The sequence below is a fragment of the Anomaloglossus baeobatrachus genome, chromosome 6 (genome assembly GCF_048569485.1).
Source record: "Anomaloglossus baeobatrachus isolate aAnoBae1 chromosome 6, aAnoBae1.hap1, whole genome shotgun sequence".
NCBI classification, from domain to species: Eukaryota; Metazoa; Chordata; class Amphibia; order Anura; family Aromobatidae; genus Anomaloglossus; species Anomaloglossus baeobatrachus.
In genome coordinates this window covers 75,342,614-75,361,514 of record NC_134358.1, presented here as the reverse complement: position 1 = coordinate 75,361,514, position 18,901 = coordinate 75,342,614, and the positions used below count along the sequence as shown (strand labels likewise).

The 18,901-nt window shown below is 44.6% G+C and overlaps 1 protein-coding gene across 2 annotated transcripts in view; it reads right to left on the bottom strand.

The window, feature by feature from the left end:
• Positions 1–18,901, bottom strand: part of ESRP1 (epithelial splicing regulatory protein 1) — a 109,823-nt gene that overhangs the window by 44,836 nt on the left and 46,086 nt on the right. The gene's annotated exons all lie outside the window — the stretch shown is intronic.

Genomic DNA, 18,901 nt, shown 5'->3' with positions numbered 1-18,901 from the left:
CTGGTATGTCGTGTAACCTGGAACCGGCTACAGTGAGTAAAAACCCTTGACACCCCATTCCTGTGTCGCTCAGTTATTCACCTGCGCTCCCGATCCTGCAAACCACACCATCTTTAACTACTACTCCCATCTGCCCTGGGGCCCAGCTCTACCTGTGGAGAGCTATACCAACCAAGCTGTGTCTGTGGCGCCCGAGGCTTCAGTCGCCACAGAGTATTGCAATGCTAAACTCTGATCCTGAGGAGATCAGTCCCGGTTTCATCACTTACCGTATTTTCAAACTAAAAGACGCACCCCCCCCCCCAAATGTCGGGGGAAAGTGGGGCGGTGCGTCTTATAGTCTGAATGTAGGGCTGTGGGGAAATTAGGGTGCTGCGGTGGAGCAGGTCATCGGCGGCACGAGCAGGCTGTAGCAGAGCCTACCGTGACCACGTGGGCCCACACATTTCATATGCACGCCCATCATCTCTCAGCGCTGAAGCCGGTGCTAACAGGTGGGTGGATGATGGGCGGGGGAGCCGGCCCACGTGATCATCCCTGGCAACTACAGCCTGGAGTGATCATGTGCAGCTATATTCAATGCCCCCCCACACATCATCAGCGCGGGGGGCAGAGAATAAGTATGGTATACTCACTGGTCCCTGCAGCATCGTGATGTCCTTCTGTCTGTCGGCCAGCTGATCTGTGTAGAGAGCAGCAAGCACAGCGATGATGTCATCGCTGTGCTCACTGCTAGTCCACACACACACACACACACGAGCCGGCAGACAGGAGGCCATCGCGATGCTGCAGGGGGAACGGCTCCACACAGGTCAGCGGCGCTGCTGCTGACAGAGCAAAAGATTATCGATGCTGCTGGAGTGAGGAAAAGTGAGTATAAATGTTTATTTTTTCTGTGCCATAGGGTACAAGCCATATAGCAAGATTGGGGTATATAGCAGGATGAGGGCATATACCAGGATGAGGGACATATATACAAGGATGGGGGATCATTACCAGGATGGGGTACCCTAGTAGAGAATTTGAGGACATTACCCCCATAACCGTGTCAGCAGCAGATCCTCACCCCATAACTGTCATGACCACTTTTTTTGCTTAAAATTTTTCCTATATTCCTCCTCTAAAACCAGGGTGTGTCTTATGGTCCAGTGCATCTTACAGTCCGAAAAATACGGTACACTCAAATACACAACAGGTTGCCCTGTTCCCACTGGGGACTGGGCTAGGGTCGGGTAATAAAATGGTTGCCTACAGAGTGGCACTTACAGGATGCCCTCATACAGGAGCTCCACAGTCCCACTAGCTTAGAACCTGGGAGGGGGGGGGGGGGTGCAACCAGCAGGGAGGAGTCAGGAGCCATTACAACAGTTAGGGAGTTCTCCAGCAGGAGAGCAAATTGAGCAGTCACATTTAATAGGTGCTCCGGTGGGAAGGAGGAGAAGCACAACGGTTGCTGCGAGGAGAGGGATCTCTGCTCCCCACGGAATCGACGCCACACAAGGTGCAGAACCTTCGGGAAGATTACTCTCCACGAGGTCTTCCAGAATCTGCAGGCACAGTGAGGTTTCAAGCCTCCTGTCTACAAAGAACCCAAAAGCACATTGCCAAGATATGATCCAGGGACAGCACCAGGCCCCACAGCGGACCCACGGTACCTGCAAATAAGGACAAGAGTACTAGTTGAGACGAACTGGGGTCCCCCAGTAGCTTCAAGCCACGGGGGATCCAATACACAGGCGTTAGAAGGAGGTGACCCACCGAACTTCTCTAAACTGGTTCGACGGAGCCCATCATAGCAAGTGACTGGTATTACCGGGGTGAGCACAGCACAAAGTGAGTAAACAACCTGGAACCTGTCTTTGATTGCCGGTGCTGCCCTGTGCCTCGGCACCCACCATTACTACTCCCATTATCACCCTCCCTGGGTCCCGCTCCACCTGTGGGGCGCGATACCATCCATAGCTGCTACCACCATCCTCCCCGGAGGACATGACAGCAGCGGCTGGGGATTCCTTGGCCGCATACCACAGTCATCACAATGCCACTCCAAAGCTAAAAGCACTGACCGAGCCGAACACTTCGTGTCAGATTTGTTGCCCCTGTAGATGTTCCACAGATCTGCAGAATGTAGGTGACCAAAGCTGTATTCCACCTCCATTGAGGCAGAGCGTGGGGACTCCCGACCCAATTTTAGATCCTGTGGATAGGTAGTTATATTTTGGGTGGGGTAGCCCTTGAACAATGGTGTTACATAGGACTGCAGGTAAAGCTACTACATAATCCTAATCAGGTCACAAATTCTCTGCTACATCAAAATATAAAACTCAGCAATTATATAATAAAAAAAAAAAATAAAAATTTGTGCGCAACTCGTCAGGAATGTCAATTATGAATCTAATTATTTTTAGCACTCCTTTTATCCACATTTTAGATTGAAAGTAAGAAACCAAGTAGAAGATCTGGTGGGAGTGAAGCGCCCGAGACGAGCTCTACCCAGACTTGTTCTCGGCATAACATTAGCCTGTACCCAGCCCTTCCCATTATTACCACCACGGATCTTGTCACTGCCTGCACAAGTCAAACACATCAATTGGTTTTCAGGACATTTGTTGTGCAATGATGCAGATAAACAAGTTTTTTCTATCTTCATCATCATCTGGCAGCTTAACGAAGAGCTAACAAGTTAATCTTGGCTGTGAGAATAAAAACCCAAGTGCAGCCAGAGATGCAACAGAGATTGGGGATATTCCATCCACTGAATCCGTTCTGTTCACCTGAAAGTGGTCGTTTTGGTGGTACACAGATTTACCGTTGTGCACCCTTCTGCCATGTGGCTACAGTTTATGTTGCGCTAACCTTTGACAAAGATCCTAATCTCCAGATGTGTAAGAAAAACAAAAAAAAAACTACTACTTCTAGCATGCCCTGGAAACTTACAGCACATCAGCACTCTCAGTCATGGACCACATTGCTGAACAACATTACATGGTGCAAGCGCAGAATTAAAATGCAGAAAATAGAAAAAAAGTAGTTCAGCTCACCCTTTCTAAAGTCCAGGTCAGGATCAATGTTGGTGCACGGAGCTGCCCTGGCCTCAGGCAGAACACAGACAAGGAAACTAGAGTATGATCTCCAGCACTTCAAAGAAGGTTAAAGATATTTATTGGAGGTTCTATTAAAAAAAGATCCATCGATCATGAAAACAGTGAGGGGGGACAGATTAAGAGAAATCCAACATGTTTCAGCTAGTAGAGCCTTATTCAAGGATTGCACTTGCATGTCTATTGTGCACACAGATATACTGAAAAGTTTCACTTGGAATGGAAGGGAACCTGGAAACAATTTCCAGTAATTGCTAGTAGAAAAGTATCTATAGCAAGCACCTGAAAAAATGCATGTATGAAACACCCAAGTAAAGTGAACAGGTGCATATAGGTGCGTGCACACAGACAAGAAAAAGGATGTATATAAAATAAAAAAATACCAAAAATTAGTACAGATAAAAACGAAACATATATAATACAATACAAAAAATACATTCAGTTATATTGCAAAATGAGATCCGGCCGAACATTAAGACCTAGGGGTTGGCGTGTAGCTAGTTTAAAAATCCAGTAAGATTCACGATTTAGTATAGTTCTATGATAATCTCCACCTTTGGCTGATTTGAAAACTTTCAATACCTTGAAATTTAAAAGGCAGAAATATCACCCCAGTGTACATTAATGAAATGTCTTGATACTGCTGATACATTAACAGCTTGCAGATTACAGGCATCAGATAAATGCCTTCTGATGCGCTGTTTTAGTGGACAAATAGTACATCCTACATATTGAATGTTACATTGTATACATTGTATCAAGTAAATGACTCCTGCAGTGTTACAATTAATGTAACTTTTCATAGAAAAACTCGTGTTACACAGGAATGAAATGTTTTAGATTTGATCACATATTTACAAGAGAGACATATACTGTGTCCACAATTAAAAAAACCTATGCAATTGAGCCATGTAGGTCTTTTGGGAGAAATTTCATTTCATTTGCTTGGTGCTAGTAGATTGGATAGTGTAACTGCCTTTTTGGCCACACATTTAATTGTATAAGTTTGTAAAATTTGATTCAGTTTATTGTCTTGCTGTAATAAAAGGTATTTATTAATAATACCGGTTATGAATTTGTATTGTGGAGAATATGCAGTGGAGAAAACAATATTTGTGTAGTAGATGTATACTTGGATTTATCCAGTAAAAGAGTTGGTCTATTTGTATCCAGGTTCCCTTCCATTCCAAGTGAAACTTTTCAGTATATCTGTGTGCACAATAGACATGCAAGTGCAATCCTTGAATAAGGCTCTACTAGCTGAAACATGTTGGATTTCTCTTAATGTGTCCCCCCTCACTGTTTTCATGATCGATGGATCTTTTTTAATAGAACCTCAATAAATATTTTTAATCTTCTTTGAAGTGCTGGAGATCATACTCTAGTTTCAAAGCGCAGAATTAAAGCAGCTTTACACGCTACGATTTATCAGACGATCTCTTAAACGATGTGACACGCTCAGATCGTAGTTACAATTTGCAGAGATCGCACATAGGTAGTTAATTTGCAGTCACATGCAACGATGTCACAAACGACGCAACAGCGATCAGCAATATATTGGTTGGCCAAGGCGGTCGTTTGGATGTTAGTCATTGGCAGGGTGTCAAACGTAGCAATATGTCTGCTGCGATCCAAACGACGAACAATATTTTGAAATTTAACGACGTGTCAACGATAAATGATTTTCAACCTATTTGCGATTGTTTGGAGTCACATGTAGGTGTCACACGCAACGACGTCGCTAACTATGCCGGATCTGCGTCACAAAAACCGTGACCCCGACGACATATCGTTAGATAAATCTTAGTGTGTAACGCCGCCTTTAGTTTTACATTACAAAAAAAAAGCAAAAACCTTTAGGATGGATGCAGAGATTTTAACCCAATCAGCAAACAATTTGATAATCAGATTAATTGTCCCCAAACTTTCAAAGGTATCTTTTTACAATCAGCACTGTGACCCTATGAAAGGTTAAAACGATATTAACTATAAGGACAATTGTGGAAAATTTCTCACATTTGCCTTTATAGGTATTATGTCTCTAGCTGCTGGTTGATTTCACTGAAAATCCATTAATGAGCTCGTTATGACATTTATATTTGTAATTCTCATCTTTTTTTTTCTGAGCTTTTCACACAAAATTAAAAACAAAACAAAAAAAAAAACCCACATAAGAAGTTCTGCTCAGCTTCAATGTGTATTGTCCAGAAAAAGATTAAGCATTGCAAACGCTCCTATAAAGATTGAGCTCAGATAGCAGATTCTGTAGCCAGAGCAATAGACTACTTTAAAAAAAAAAAATCTTTAAACTAAATAGGCACACACACACACACACACACACACACACACCTCAATAAATTAGATTGTAATCAAAAAGTTAATTTCAGTAATACAATAAAAGGGAAACATTAAAGTCATTACACACAGAGGGATCTATTTCAAGTGTTTATTTCAGTAATGTTTATGATTATGGCTTACAGCCAATGAAAACCCAAAAGTCATCTCAGAAAATTAGAATATATAAGACCAACTGAAAAAAAATATTATAAACTCAAATGTTGGTGCCTATTGAAAAGTCTGTACAGTAAATGCCACAATACTTGGTCGGGGCTCCTTTTGTATGAATTACTGCATGAATGCGGCATGGCATGGAAGCAATCCTATGGCACTGCTGAGGTGTTATGGAAGCCCAGGTTGCTTTGATAGCAGCCTTCAGCTCGTCTGCATTGTTGGGTCTGGTGTCTCATCTTCCTCTTGACAATAGACTCTCTATGGGGTTTAGGTCAGGTGAGTTTGCTGGCCAATCAAGCACAGCTATACTGTGGTTATTAAACCAGGTATTGGTACTTTTGGTAGTGTGGACAGGTGCAAAGTCCTGCCGGAAAATTAAATTTCCACCTCCAAAAAGCTTGTCAGCAGAGGGATGTATGAAGTGCTCTAACATTTCCTGGTAGACAGCCGCGCTGACTTTGGTCTTGATAACACATAGTGGACCTACACCAACAGATGACATGGCTCCCCAAACTATCACTGATTGTGGAAGCTTCACACTAGACCTCAAGCAGCTTGGATTGTGGCCTCTCCACTCTTCCTCCAGACTCTGGGACCGGGATTTCCAAATGAAATGCAAAATTTACTATCATCTGAAAAAACACCTTGGAACACTGAGGACAGCCCAGTTCTTTTTCTCCTTGGCCCAGGTAAGACGCTTCCGTCATTGTCTATTGGTCATGAGTGGCTTGACACAAGGAATGCGACAGTTGTAGCCCATGTCCTGGATACGTCTGTGTGTGGTGGCTCTTTAAGCCCTGTCTCCAGCAGCAGTCCACTCCTTGTCAATCTCCCCCAAAATTTTGAATGGCCTTTTCTTAACAAGGCTATCAAGGCTGCGGTTATCCCAGTTACTTTTGCACCTTCTTCTACAACACTTTATCCTTCTACTCAACTTTCCATTAATATGCTTGGATGCAGCACTCTGAACAGTTGGCTTCTTTAGCAATGACCTTTTGTGGCATACCCTCCTTGTGGAGTGTCAATGACTGCCTTCTGGATATTGTCAAGTCAGCAGTCTCCCCCCATGATTGTGTAGCCTACTGAACCAGACTAAGGGACCATTTTAAATGCTTAGGAAGCCTTTGCAGGTCTTGTGGTAAAAAAAGCAAACTGTTGGGTTTTCATTGGCTGTAAGCCATAATCATCAACATTAACAGAAATAAACACTTGACATAGATCCCTCCGTGTGTAACAACTATATAATATATGCGTTTCACATTTTGTATTGAATTAGTGAAATAAATTAACTGGGGATATTCTAATATACTGAGATACACACACACACACACACACACAGCTTTGGTCTGATGAGTCCAAATTTGAGATCTTTGGATCCAACCACCGTGTCTTTGTAGAAATGGTGAACGGATAGACTCTCTATGGCTGGTTCCCACCGTGAAGCATGGAGGAGGTGTGATGGTGTGGGGGTGCTTTGCTGGTGACACTTCAGGATTTATTAAAAATTAAAGGCATACAGAACCAGCATGGCTACCACAGCATCTTGCAGCGGCATGCTATTCTATCCGGTTTGCGTTTAGTTGGACCATTATTTTTCAACAGGACAATGACCCCAAACACATCTCCAGGCTGTAAAAGGGCTACTTGACTAAGAAGGAGAGTCATGAGGTGCTACGCCAGATGACCTGGCCTCCACAGTCACCAGACCTGAAGCCAATCAAGATGATTTGGGGTGAGCTGGACCGCAGAGTGAAGGCAAAAGGGCCAACAAGTGCTAAGCATCTCTGGGAACGCCTTCAAGACTGTTGGAAAACCATTTCCGGTGACTACCTCTTGAAGCTCATCAAGATAATGCTAAGAGTGTGCAAAGTAGTAATAAAAGCAAAAAGGTGGCTACTTTGAAGAATCTAGAATATAAGACATTTTAAGTTGTTTCACACTTTAAGTATTTCATTCCACATGTTTTAAATTCATAGTTTTAATGCCTTCAATGTGAATCTATAATTTTTAGAGTCCTGAAAATAAAGAAAACTGAATGAGGTGTGATCAAACTTTTGGTCTGTACTGTACATACATACACCTTAAAGGTTCCCATACGTTGTAAATAAGGTTATTGCATTATTTCACTGCAGATTTTTCAGAAGCAGTATTCACACCCTGGGTCCTGAAGCTTGTGGTGGACCAGAAGACTACTCTGCCATAAAAATAAAAAAAAACACATACACCTAAATAAGTGAGCTTGCAAGTGAACCTCTGCACCCCCTCCAAAATTCTCAATTAAAATCCATTAGCGGTACTAGCCATCTCCATTCAGCCAAATCTGCAGACCAGCTAACGATTATGGGGGGTTGGATGCTGTCCTAACTCCCCCCCTCTACATAGGGGAAACAAGGATTGGACAGATTGATTTCCACATGCACATACTTTTGTTCTCCAGGAGAATATAGTCATCCCCAGAGGAGTATGGTAGCGACTTCTTCCTATTGAGAACACGTACTCTGCTCTGAGCCAAGCATGTGTGTATGGATGAGGAAAGGAGGGGGGAAGGGGAAGACTAGCCACCAACAGAAAGCGTTCACTGGAAAGCCTTCTGATGTATATGGTCACCTTTAGCCTCAAAACAAGAAGCTTCAGTGGGACACCAAAAGGAGAGAAAATAATTCTCACATCTGCTGATGCTGTGAATAAATTGGGTGGATCACAGGGATCCAATTACGCACTTAGACATTTTTTTTCTTCAGGGAAAGGCGGTTGCAAGCTAGGTGGAGTGACTCTCAGGAGCAGCCAAGAAAACTCCACTCACCCCGCCACAAGGCATCTATAAACAAACCAAACTGGCTCAGCAGGCTTCACATATATAGGATCTGTCATGTTGAAGGCTGCGCTGTCCCTACCCAAGTGTCTCCAATAATAATCCATCTAACAAGAGCACCTGGAGGGGGTGCAAGAAATTTACCCCCCTTCACATAAAATGTGACACTGCATGTCAATTCTAGTACCAGAAGGATCTTGACCCTCAAAACCAGATTAGAATTGATGACCAGTTATGGCTGGATTTAAAGCACAATATGCGGCACAGAAATACACAGTACATATGTCGCGGGCGGGGAGGACGCCGCTAACGCTCGGGTCCGGCGCTGCTGCGGCAGCTGCTGGTGGCTCGAGCGGGTGGGCCGGATCCGGGGACTTGAGCGGCGCTCCTCGCCCGTGAATGAAAAGGGTGGTTGGTTTGGGGGATTTTGTCCGTGACGCCACCCACGGGTTGTGTGAAGATTGACACCACCGCTGCTGGTGACGGGGATCCCGGGAGCGATGGTAGGGAGCAGCTGGGATGTTGTTTTCCCCCATCAGTGGGTAGGGGGTCGGTGGTCCCGGGGCCCGGTGGTGGAACGGGGAGGCAGGGTTGGTGAGGTACAGGGTTGCAGGGACAGCGCGGTGCCGGATGGCACGGGTGTACTCACTCAGTAAGAGATGCACAAAGTCCTCGGTAAACCAAACAGCTGGATGGACGGGTCCCGAAGCCGGCTGCAGTGTCTCTCCCCGGAAAGGTGATGGCGGCTGTCTTTCCCTGCACCTTTGTGTACTTGTTTGACTACGATGGATCCCCAACGGTAGTCCGCTCCCTGGTGTATGGATGCCGGAGGAGCCCGTTTGCCCGCAGGCGCTGGCCCTTGGGTCTCTAGCCTTTGGCAGTGGCTGTATACCCTCACGGTGTGGGGCGGTTGCCTTCTAACGGGTCTTTGGCTGTTAGGAAACCCCTGGGGTTCCTGTCACACTCGGATTTGACTGTTGACGGCGACTCCAAGCCTAGCCGGGGTCCGATGGCCCCGCTTGTGTGTGCTGGCTTCACTTCGCTCCTCGGTCGGTACCGGCGGGGCCAACGTCCGACGCCGGTCCTACGGTTCCCGCGTTGATTCACCACTCCTGCAGACGGCCACCACCATCTGCCAACCTTGTTGTCAGTGCCTGGGCCACAAACCCAGACACACTCCACTTCACTCCTCTCACTTCAACCTCCTTCACTGTTGTCCTCCAAACACTTTTCTCGCCTCCAGGCCTGTGAACTCCTTGGTCCAACTGCTTGGCTCCGCCCCACCTGGTGTGGACATCAGACCCTGGAGGGAGGCAACAAGGGTTTTGTGTTTGGCTAATGTTACTGTCTAGTGGGGGTGAGGGAGTATGTATGTAAGGCTAGTTTCACACTACGTCTTTTTAACATCCGCTGAAAACGTTTTTTTTAGCGGAAGTACGGATCCTGCTTTTACAGCAAATAACGTATGCAAACGCATATGTTATTTTGCAGGATCCTGCACTGGATGTTTAGGGGCGGGCATTGGAGTCATGTGATCGGGAGTGAGGGGAACTAGACTGGGAGGAGGCTTCTGACAGCTGAAGACGCTGGTAACCAAGGTAAACATCGGCCTTGGATACCCGATATTTATCTTGGTTACGAGTGTCTGCAGCTGCTAGGGAGCAGGGCTGGCCTGCACGCGTAACCAACGTAAACATCGGGTAACTAAGAAGTGGTTACGCGATATTTACCTTGGTTACGAGTGTCCGCAGCTCTCAGGTGGGGGAGAGAGAGGGAGGGAGGAAGGGGGAAAGACAGATAGAGAGAGAGAGGGTGAGGGAGGGAGGAGGAGAGAGAGACAGATCACGCGAGACTGGTTCTGGGCATGCTCAGTACTTTCTGGGCATGCTCAGTACAAAAGCAGGATCCTGTCTATCAGCACGCCAGCGTTTACCTGCGTTTGCGTGCGTTATAGTCAGGATCCAGCAATTTGCAGTATTTGGACGGAGCTCAAAAACGCTACAAGTAGCGTTTTTGAAACATGTTAAAAAACTGCAAGTCACTGGATCCTCACTATAACGCAGGCAAACGCAGGTGAACGGATGTTAACGCGAGTCCATTGCAAATGCATTGAAATGAAAACGCATTTGCACTGGATCCGCTTGTCCGCTAAAAAAACGTTTTCAACGGATGTTAAAAAGACGTAGTGTGAAACCAGCCTTACCTGTGACGACCTGGCTAGTCAAGGGCGCCACACATACCCCCCTTCCATAGTTTTTGTTCCACATACTAGTACCCTGCTCACAGCAGAGCAATAAAACAGAAATGGGTTTCTTTCTTGCGGGCAAAAAGGGGCAAAAAGGGGCAAGGGAAAGACAGAAAGGAAGAAAAGAAAGCTGTAGTGGTGGTTTAACTGAAGTAGAAACACGTTGCACTATTTCTCCTGCCTTTCTGCCAGAATTTACACCCCTATACAAATATATACAAATTTATACGTCCTATACAAATTGTTTATTTATGGAGATATTTTGGTTCAGCCCTGATTTACAATCACTAGTGCCACCTTTACCCGATATTTCTTTCGATCTGCTAACATTTGCCAGGCACAACAAATATTAGAATGATCAACATTCATCTTCCTTACAGTGACACTTTTTCCACCACCTGTATAATGAAAATACAGAAGTCTGTAAGGGCCAAAGTTGAACTGCAATCACCAAACCTGAGAACATGGAAGACCTACGGTAGATGTTAAAAAAAAAAAAAAAAAAAAATAAGTTACTTGGGGATGGAGATACGATGGAAGTTTTTTCTAGGACTGACCTCTTGTAAGGTTTTCTTTTTAAAAGCAAAAAAACTTAGAGAAAAAGAAAAAGAAAAAAACAAAACACCACACCACACAACCTAAACTGTAAATGGAAACTCAAACTGAAAAACAAAAACTGTTAACATTAGGCAGGGATGACAAACGTGGAAAAATTAGATTTACTTGACGATTAACTCCGAAAAGTAAAACAGCATTGACACTGCAGCACTTTTTTTTGTGTGGAAGTCACCCGGAACATTTCTCAGCAGAACACTCACTGTGCAAACAAAGAGCCAACACATCCGGGATGTGTCAACCTAAAGCATTTATACATAAAGACACCAATAATACTCTGCACTAACGCTTCGAGTTATAGGAAGGACAATATTCATTCACAAATGCATCTCTAGTGTGAGGACAACAGGAAAGATGTGAAGGTGAAGACCTGCAAAATTACTTGGTTGAAATAACAGAAATGACTAATTTCTATACTTCTGTCTCATATGACATATCAATACCTGAAAGACAGGCCCGATCGTCTATATAGAGGCGTTAAAAAAAAAAAAAAACTGATCGGCTCCAGGGTAAATACCTGCTGCAATAACCAACTCTGCCAAGAGATAATGCAATAGAGGTAAAGCAAATATAATCTCAAGGTGTGGATTTTTCCTGCAGATTGAGCTTCTGGAAAAGAAAAAAAAAACAAAAAAAAAAACTGGGTGGATTTTCTCAACGTTCCTTCTTTCATGTGGAGGACAGATCATAATACTGATGAGCGGGCACTACCATGCTCAGGTGCTCAGTACTCGTAACTAGTGATGGCACTACCATGCTCAGGTGCTCGGAACTGTTGTATGCTTGGATGGGCATGACTCATGTACCCAAATATAAATGGAAGTCAATGGTGAATTTGAGTACCAGGAAAAATACTCAAGTTTCCCATTGACTTCAATTATACTTGTTACTCAATTTACACCCGTCCAACCGCTCATTATGAGTGCAGAGCTCATGCATCACTACACAGTCCTCTAAACGTTGACTCCCCGACCTGCATTTTATGCTCTCAGTATGATTATTTTAACGATTATTCTGTGGGCATTAAAGTGTGGTCAGCCAGATGGGGGGGGGGGGGGGGTTGGGGTTGGGAAGGTATTAAAACGACAAATTGCCAGATGTAATCGTGTATTACACGACATTTTCTGTATACAAGTATAAAATAAGTTACACTCCGGGAATTTAGGCCTTCGGCATTTCTTGAGATTACTTGATAGAAGCCCTTTAATACAGTTCGGTCCAGAAATATTTGGACAGTGACACAAGTTATTTTAGCTGTTTACAAAAACTTGTTCAGAAATACAATTCTATATATAATATGGGCTGAAAGTGCACACTCCCAGCTGCAATATGAGAGTTTTCACATCCAAATCGGAGAAAGGGTTTATGAATCATAGCTCTAATGCATAGCCTCCTCTTTTTCAAGGGACCAAAAGTAATTGGACAAGGGACTCTAAGGGCTGCAATTAACTCTGAAGGAGTCTCCCTCGTTAACCTGTAATCAATGAAGTAGTTAAAAGGTCTGGGGTTGATTACAGGTGTGTGGTTTTGCATTTGGAAGCTGTTGCTGTGACCAGACAACATGCGGTCTAAGGAACTCTCAATTGAGGTGAAGCAGAACATCCTGAGGCTGAAAAAAAAAGAAAAAATCCATCAGAGAGATAGCAGACATGCTTTGAGTAGCAAAATCAACAGTCGGGTACATTCTGAGAAAAAAGGAATTGACTGGTGAGCTTGGGAACTCAAAAAGGCATGGGCGTCCACGGATGACAACAGTGGTGGATGATCGCCGCATACTTTCTTTGGTGAAGAAGAACCCGTTCACAACATCAACTGAAGTCTAGAACACTCTCAGTGAAGTAGGTGTATCTGTCTCTAAGTCAACAGTAAAGAGAAGACTCCATGAAAGTAAATACAAAGGGTTCACATCTAGATGCAAACCATTCATCAATTCAAAAAATAGACAGGCCAGAGTTAAATTTGCTGAAAAACACCTCATGAAGCCAACTCCGTTCTGGAAAAGTATTCTATGGACAGATGAGACAAAGATCAACCTGTACCAGAATGATGGGAAGAAAAAAGTTTGGAGAAGAAACGGCACATGATCCAAGGCACACCACATCCTCTGTAAAACATGGTGGAGGCAACGTGATGGCATGGGCATGCATGGCTTTCAATGGCACTGGGTCACTTGTGTTTATTGATGACATAACAGCAGACAAGAGTAGCCGGATGAATTCTGAAGTGTACCGGGATATACTTTCAGCCAAATGCCGCAAAGTTGATAGGACGGCGCTTCATAGTACAGATGGACAATGACCCCAAGCATACAGCCAAAGCTACCCAGGAGTTCATGAGTGCTAAAAAGTGGAACATTCTGCAATGGCCAAGTCAATCACCAGATCTTAACCCAATTGAGCATGCATTTCACTTGCTCAAATCCAGACTTAAGACGGAAAGACCCACAAACAAGCAAGACCTGAAGGCTGCGGCTGTAAAGGCCTGGCAAAGCATTAAGAAGGAGGAAACCCAGCGTTTGGTGATGTCCATGGGTTCCAGACTTAAGGCAGTGATTGCCTCCAAAGGATTCGCAACAAAATATTGAAAATAAAAATATTTTGTTTGGGTTTGGTTTATTTGTCCAATTACTTTTGACCTCCTAAAATGTGGAGTGTTTGTAAAGAAATTTGTACAATTCCTACAATTTCTATCAGATATTTTTGTTCAAACCTTCAAATTAAACGTTACAATCTGCACTTGAATTCTGTTGTAGAGGTTTCATTTCAAATCCAATGTGGTGGCATGCAGAGCCCAACTTGCGAAAATTGTGTCACTGTCCAAATATTTCTGGACCTAACTGTAGTTAGGCATTCATATATTCAATATTTAATCTGCAAAGAGGAAATAATAATAATAATATTATTATTAATATGAACTCCAGGAATTGGCCAATGCTCAATGAGAACAATTGTGCAACACTTTAAAAAAAAAACAAACAAAAAACACAACAACCAAAACACTTTCCTCTACCATTTTAAAGTAGCTCATATACTGCAAACAATACAATAAAAACAATCTGAAATTACTGCACTTAGGGAATCAGGGATCCTTTAGTGATGCAAAAAAAAACAAAAACAAAAAAACATTTTCTCAGGTCAGTTGGTATTTTTGCCTCTGATGAATGACAGATTGGCTTTTTTTTTATTATTATTGTCTACAGTGTAAGGAGCCTTTACTTAAAAAGCTAATGGCAAATAGGTATAGGCAGGATTTGAGAAAAATGTGCCATAATTTCTATTTTCTCATCCAAACCATCATATATGTCAATTTATTAACAACCAAGTCACCAAGCCACTCTACCATGAGAAAATGTCAACTATTGTACTGCGTACTGCTAGGGGATCATCAGCCACTCCACCAGTAAGACTGATCACAGCTCTGGATAGCAACAATAAGATAATGAACAAAAGAAAAAGGCACGGCTGATCCCGCTACATATGTGGCGCCCCTGCGGCTTCAGGCGCCACAGGGTACTGCACCTCACCGGAGATGCAGTATTCATCTCTGATACGCAGGTAGTAACCAGTAACTACCACCAATACACCATCCAACACAAACATGGGGGGAGCTCTTCTACTGGGACCGGGCTAGGGTAGGTGCTGGGGTGGCCATCATGAGGTATGGGACCTCTTGCCCACTAGTTCAGGAACCCGGGAGGCGGGGCACCAACAGGGGAAGTTAGGAGCCATTTCACACACGTCAGTCAGAAGTTAGCTCTTGATGCAGCAAGCGTCAGGAGGGACTCAGGAACAGGCAAGCAAAGCCACGGATAGTTTGGGGCCCGTGGTCTGGAGCTGGAGGCTCGACCTGGGTTCTTAGGAAAGAAGGGGGATCCCAGGGTTCGCAGGGAGTGCAGAAGGCACCTGTGACCCATTCCATGTCCCAGAAGCTGGGGTGGAGGGAAACAGTCGAAAGGTAATGCACAGAAGTTAACACCGGACTTGACTTCCGAAGTATCCGGGATCAGCTGAAGCCCATCACAGCATAGCCCAGTGCTCCAACGAAGGTGTGCTTCCAGTTAGGAAAAGAAGATGGAGTCTCTAAATGTGTGTGTGTGTGTGTGTGTGTGTGTGTGTGTGTGTGTGTGTGTGTGTGTGTGTGTGTGTGTGTGTGTGTGTGTGTGTGTGTGTGTGTGTGTGTGTGTGTGTGTGTGTATATTTAAAATAAAGTATTTCTCTTTGTGGTGTCTTTTTTTTATCCCTTTATTGAAGATTCTTAATGGCTGGGTCAAACTTGGCCTGACATTAAGAATCTTATGCTTAATACCAGCTGGTAAAACAAAGCTGGTATTAACCCCTTATTACACACCATCCCACCCGGTACCAGGGTCGATGGAAGAGTTTGCTACAGCGACAGAAGATTGTGCTTCTATGAAAGCGCCATTTTCTGGGATGTCTGGACTGCAATTCACAGCAGTGGGGGAAAGCAGAAAGCTTGGGCCAGCCTGCACTGAAGATTTCAATCCCCAGCTGCCTCGTTGTACCTGGCTGGACCCCCCCCCCCGCTGCCAATTGCAGTTCTTAGCAGCCTCAGAAAGTGGCGCGTTCATAGAAGCGCCATCTTCCAGTGCTGTACTTTTAAACAATAGCTAATGCAGCTGTAGAAAAAAAATAAAAATAACCCACACACACTATACACCTCTGTGCAGACTCCTATCCGATCGCTCCAGGACCTGCTGGTAATTAGCTGATGCGGTCACCTGACGGCAATATGCTCGATCCGAGCATCGAGCACCCAAGCATTTTACTGCTTGCTCATCTCTACTCAGGGGATATGCGGTCATTGGTGAGTCCTTCACCTGTGATCGCAAATCAGGCCGCGGCACAGAGCTGCGCGATGACAATGAAGTTGGGTGAACCTCATCAGAGTTCATTCTGATCACGCGGCTGTCTCGCAGCCAGCCATGGTCTATGGCAGTGTTTCTCAACTCCAGTCCTCAAGACCCACCAATGGATCACGTTTTCCTTAAGGTTGCAGAGGTGATAGAATTACTCCCTGTCTAATATCGAGGAAAACCTGAAAGCATGATCTGTTGGTGGGTCTTGAGCACTGGAGTTGAGAAACACTGCTCTATGGGGATGTAGCAGACCCAAGTGGTCCTGCACTGTCAAAAGTGCATCCAAAATGGATGCTTTTTGAAACGCGTATGCAGTGACAAAACGCTGCTTTTTATTTGTCACGCCAGAACGCAACGTGCACACATGCCCTTTATTAGTTGGATCTACGAACGCTCTCCCGCACACAATACAGTATCTACACCACCAGCTCTCTATGACTGCGTGTTCACAAAATGGCCGCTTGCTTATATAGCCCCTATGATGCTGTGCGGCCAAGCCAAATCACAGTAACACAACAAAGATGGGTGAGGCGTTACTGTGAGGGCAAGCAATGTCACATGTTTTCATTGGCTGGAAAACAGGCGCCAGGAAGTCAGAAATGAAAATGAAAGTATCCGAGTGCATACGGTTTTATCTGTCGGATACCGAATTGTGGTGTATACATTCACTCATCCCTAATAAGCCCAACATTACCAGCTTGTTCTGTGTAAAAGGACATTGTGTGACGGCTCGATAGATTTTTGTTTGGTAGCCACTGGTCGCAGTAAAAGCACTGGTATGTGGAAAAACCGGACAAAAATTCTAGTTAGAGACTTAAGCTGGGGTCACACTAAGCGACAGCGACAACGACGTCGCTGTTACGTCACCATTTTCTGTGACGTAACAGCGACCTTGTAAGTCGCTGTTATGATCGCTGCTTAGCTGTCAAACACAGCAGAAGCAGCGATCATAACGTCGCTGTGCTACATGTGCAGAGAGCAGGGAGCCGCGCTTAGCGCTGGCTCCTTGCTCTCCTAGGTACAGTACACATCGGGTTAATTAACCCGATGTGTGCTGCAGCTACATGTCACACTGCAGAGAGCAGGGAGCCGCACGCACTGCTTAGCGCTGGCTCCTTGCTCTCCTTGCTACAGTATACATCGGGTTAATTACCCGATGCGTACTGCAGCCACATGGGCACAGAGCAGGAGCCGGCGCTGGCAGCAAGGGCGGAGGCTGGTAACCAAGGTAAATATCGGGTAACCAGGGAAAGGGCTTCCCTTGGTTACCCGATGTTTACGCTGGTTACAGCTTCGCAGCTGCCAGACGCCGGCTCCTGCTCGCTTCATTTCGTCGCTCTCTCGCTGTCACACACAGCGATGTGTGTGTCACAGCGGGAGAGAGTGACGACCAAAAAATGAAGGTGGACATTCAGCAACGACCTGCGACCTCACAGCAGGGGCCAGGTCGTTGCTGGATGTCACACACAGCGACAGCGACGGGACGTCGCTGCAACGTCACAGAAAATGGTGACGTAGCAGCGACGTCGTTGTCGCTGTGTGTGACACCAGCTTTAGTGATGACAGCACTGTAAATTACCCTGAAGGCAGAAATTTAGGCATAGATTTTTTGGGGGTTTTTTGCTACAAGCCAAAGGCCTAAATACCATAGATGCTGCAATAATCTGATGCTTTAAGACAAAAAGCCTGACCCTAGCGAGTCTCAATTACTTTTATTGGATGGTGAGAACCTTTGAAGGATCCACCTCTGAACGCAACACATTACTAGGAAAAAAAAAAAAAAAAGTTCAGAATTCACAGAAGGGGGCAACGAAAGTCCTCCCTTCTATACAGCCCCCTGTAATAAAAATTACATTTACTCCAATATGGCCTATGGTAGCGCTACAAAAATTAAAAAAAACTGTCCTTTAAGAAATTTACAAACTATGCCCTATATAAACGTAGCTGCGGCACATACAGCCGAGAAGTTAGAACGTTTGAACCTCGATTGTCAGAATTCCTGGTGTTTTAGGGATTTTTGCCATTATCCCCACCTTTAGGTAGCAGTCAATGGTGCAGTACTTTCATCTATTTTCGCTGGCTTACTAATATGAACCATTTCATGAATTGAAAATAAAAGTATATTATACGCACACACACACACACACACACACACACGCACGATCTGCGAAAGTAGGAAAAAAAAAAATAAGCAGTGCACCTTTGCAGGACAAAGCACACGGATATAGCACATGACAAAAATCAACAGAGGAGTGTCGGTGCTGAACTCCTGTTACAGGCTGTGAACACGGCACTAACTTTCCAGATATTCACTAAATTAGAGATTATAAGTGCAAACAGATTACTTGATAAAAACACTTGGCTACCTGTTCATTTTTTTCTGTTAAAAACTTATATGGGGCCAATATTTACGCTTTGAAGATTGAGGGTTATGGTGTAAAATCTGTGCTAGTGCCTCTTTGAATGTCCTCTGCTATGACACACAGGGGCCAGACATACACCAAATATCTGTAGTGCCCTCACGAATGTAACACCACTGTGTCCAAGGTTTTAACAGGTTAGACGTCATCAACGCATCGTCCATTTAGGACATTGTGGTTCTCTTATATGGACTATATCATAGATGGACTCTAGTTCACCAAAGCGAGAGCCTCTGCCAGTCAATGGCACAAAAAGCTGGTGGCGATGGGCAGCCATCAGATATTTGTTGCTGAAAACTGTGCTATGCCTATAGGAATAAC